The sequence below is a fragment of the Sinocyclocheilus grahami genome, unplaced genomic scaffold (assembly GCF_001515645.1).
Source record: "Sinocyclocheilus grahami isolate Dianchi unplaced genomic scaffold, SAMN03320097.WGS_v1.1 scaffold1707.1, whole genome shotgun sequence".
NCBI lineage: Eukaryota > Metazoa > Chordata > Actinopteri > Cypriniformes > Cyprinidae > Sinocyclocheilus > Sinocyclocheilus grahami.
In genome coordinates, this window is record NW_015506886.1 from 138,177 (window position 1) to 142,082 (window position 3,906).

Sequence of the window (3,906 nt, forward strand, 5' to 3'; positions counted from 1 at the left end):
GTTGTTCAGTAATCTCCATCATGTCCGTCCTTTTATAATAGAATGTGTACCCCATGGTTAAAAAATACCTATACGCCTATAATAAAATACCAATATAAAATTATAAAAAGTATATATCGTCTTTCTAAATCATTCCCAAAGATAAGATTGTTATTTAGGCCATACATACCACGTACTATTAGAATAAGCACCTCTTAGTTTCAAAATACTTACAGTATAAATTATTTGTAATTTTACAGGTTGTTACCCCTTTATTCCCCAAACTTTGCATACTATTCCCTTATACCTACACGGAGGTACTGAATAGGTACACTATAATTACAAAAAAAGTGACACTGTAAATTCAGTTTACTTACGCAGTTCTTTGCAGGTTGCATATCTGGTTGTTACCCCCTTATTACCCAAACCTAACACATTGTTCCCTTATACCTACACATATGTTCTTTATAGGTACACTATAATTACAGAAACGTACACTGTAAATTCAGTATACTTACATAGTTCTTTGCGGGTTGTAATCTAAAGCGTTACCAGCTTTACACCTTGAACATGTACAAAGTTATGGGGTCCTGTTATAAACAAAACAAAAATTGTAGTAATAATTCATGACTTAAAAAGCTGTTGAAACTGTCAAAAAGAATGGGTTGCAACATGACTGTTTTGAAAGAGTTACAGTTCCAAATGAAACTTCTAGATTCACATCACCTCATAACTTGTGGCAGGGGATGACGTAGGAATAGTAGGGTCACAGGTTGTCTCAGCAGCTACTTATACATCATCAGCCTCACAATTCTGAAATGAATAGTATCTGCAGCATTAACAAACTTAAATTAAATGTACACGGTCTCCAATGTGTGCATGTTATCACATTATCATCACTTGAATGCGAGCCATCACAGGACTTTACACACAAGACAAGCTCTGCTGTGACAGCTCTTTCATATTCTCAATAAACAAAAAGTATATTTTCATAATATTCTTATATTTATTTACCATATGTCCCATCAGTAAAACATTGTTTTATGCTTTACACTGAGTTTCTGAATCTAATATCTTAATGTGGTATGGTATCCACGTGAATAATGATTATTTATTAAATCATAATAAATCATAATACTCTAAACAGCAGCCACTGGCTTACATTGCTCACTTTAGCGAGTGTCTAAACAACTGATTTTACTTCCAAGTTTTAAGTAAAAATGCAAAAATAAAACGATAAACCTTTACTTGGCGTTGAAATAAAATGATCAACTGCACATACCTCTGCTGAATCGTAACTTGAACGGTAGTCTCGCGCTGATGACGTCAGCATCCAGGTAGGCACGCCCAGGGCACGAGATTCATACACCCACGGTGGGTTATGATTGGTAAACTGACAGGCTCAAATCTCATTGGCTAAAGAGCACGAGTGTCCCGCGTGGGAGGAGTTTTTTTGTATTTTTAAAGTTTTAAAAATACACACACAAATCCAAGGCGATTCACATTCACAGCCCATGTTAAACTCATGAACTTTAAACATTCAAAAATGTTGTACACAGTTGTACATCTGTGAATTGTGTTTTGCATTTGTGAAACGTATTTTATTAATATATATTCTTATTTTGTGCACATGAATTGGTTTTTGTGAATATATATATATATATATTTTTTTTTTTGTGCACATAAATTATTTTTCATGCATGTGAGTTGGGTTATGCATGTGTGCATCGCGTCTTTTGCGTGAATTATTATTGAGATCATTCTGGCTCTATAGTAAACAATGTTCTATTGTTTTATGCTAACAATGTTTTCAAAATAATTTTTATGATTTAAAAAAAAATAAGTAAATAAATGTAAATACACAAATAAATGTATATAAATGTACAACTTTACTAACAGTATAAATGAACCTGAAGGAACAAAACCATATCATGACCACTTTAATTGTAATTCCACTAAGACATTACTTATCAGTGTGTTGCTAATGATTTTATGCAAGGTCATTTCACTGTTTATCGGGCATTTTAGTTAAGCATCTTTTGTTTTCATATTTAACAAGCTGTCCAATATGATGCATTTAAAGAGCAATTATGTTACTTCATTAGCTATTTGGTCTCAGACAAATCAATCTATAATTAATCAGATCGAATGTCTTTACAATAGAGCTTTGAAAATGTTTAGATAGAAAGCAAATAAGATACCACCATTGTGATCTTAAGTAAATATAAGATTTTGAGTTTTTCTCACTCAATTTGTGTTTAAATGTTGAAAAGGTCTTGCCCCAATGCTCTTGCCCCTAAATTTTTTGAGAGATTGCAGGGGAGCAGCAGATCCACCAGAGCAGCAGATCCACTAATTGCATTTGAAATTAGCTTAAAGGGTGAGACAGTACAGCTGGGTGAGACAGCCAAGTTGAAAACCTGTTAAAAAGCTTGTAAATAAAAGAGTATAATATATCCAAGTCAAGAAAAAAAACAACAACAATATATATATATTGTTATATATACGATTTCAGTGATCTTGTTTTCAGCAGCGATGAACCTTCTCGTTAAGTCAGCAGAAAAGTTGCAGCGGGGTGCAGTGTTGACTAGTGGCATCCAGCAGGTACCCATAAGAGCATTTATGGATGACCTCACCATCACGGCAAAATCAGTACCCGAAGGGAGATGGATCTTGGAGGATCTGGTTGAGCTCACCGATTGGGCAAGGATGGAGTTTAAACCTGAAAAGTCCAGACACCTGGTATTGAGGAAGGGGCGCATTCAGGACCGGTTCCGTTTTAGGATAAAAAATACCATCATGCCAACGGTCCAAGAGAGACCAGTGAAGAGCTTGGGGAAGTGGTATAGGGCAGACCTCAATGATAAGCAGAGTGTGAGGGAGATGATTATCCAAGCAGAAACCTGGATGACATCCTTAGAGAAGAGTGGCCTACCCGGCAAATATAAGGCCTGGGGGTACCAACATGGGGTACGTCCTAGACTGCTCTGGCCTCTGCTTGTTTATGAGGTACCTGTCTCGACTGTAGAGAGACTGGAGAGAAAGATTAACACCTATTTAAGGAGGTGGCTGGGTGTCCCAAGAAGTTTTTTGCTCCATTGGCCTGTACAGCACAGGCAGCAAGCTGCAGCTGCCGGTGACATCAGTGTTTGAGGAGTATAAGGGAGCAAAGACACGCCTGGCCATGATGCTGCAAGACAGCAAGGACAAAAGAGTATGCCAGGCAGGCATTGTGGTCAGGACAGGCCGTAAATGGTCAGCCAGCAGAGCATTGATGGAGTCTGAAGATTGGCTGCAGCATGCGGACATTGTTGGGACAGTAGCCCAGGGCAGGCTTGGACTGGGTTGTTTCACCAGAACGAGTTGGAACAAAGCCGACCCAAAGGAACGCCGCAGCATGGTACAGAGGGAGGTCCGCAAGGCAGAGGAGGAAATCCGACATGTTAAGGCTGTAGCCATGAGAAAACAGGGCAGCTGGACAAGGTGGGAGGGCATACGACAAAGGGCCCTGACGTGGCAGGACATTTGGATCATGGAGGGACGCCGGATAAAGTTCTTGATGTGTTCTGTCTACGATGTGCTGCCTACTCCATCAAACCTCCATATTTGGGGATGGCAGAGAGTCCCAGCTGCAATTGTGTGGAATGCAAGCCAACCTTGAGCATGTCCTCTCAGCATGTCAGTCAAGTCTGGCAAATGGGAAATTCCGGTGGCGTCATGATAAGATCCTGTCTCAGTTGGCAGATGGTGTGGAACAGGCAAGGAAGAAGGTTAAACTTTCCAGCGGGCACCACTTTATTCAGTTTGTCAGGACAGGAGAAAGCACTGCAGCAGGACGGTGGAGTAGAGGGGTCTTGGCCTCAACAAATGACTGGGAGATGCGGACAGATCTGAAGAAGCGACTAAAATTCCCAGAGGAGATAGCAC

General features: G+C 39.4%; 1 pseudogene; it reads left to right on the forward strand.

The window, feature by feature from the left end:
* The first annotated feature begins 2,490 nt into the window (after nt 1-2,490).
* Nucleotides 2,491-3,640, forward strand: LOC107572155 (uncharacterized; annotated as a pseudogene).
* The last annotated feature ends 266 nt before the right edge of the window (nt 3,641-3,906 follow it).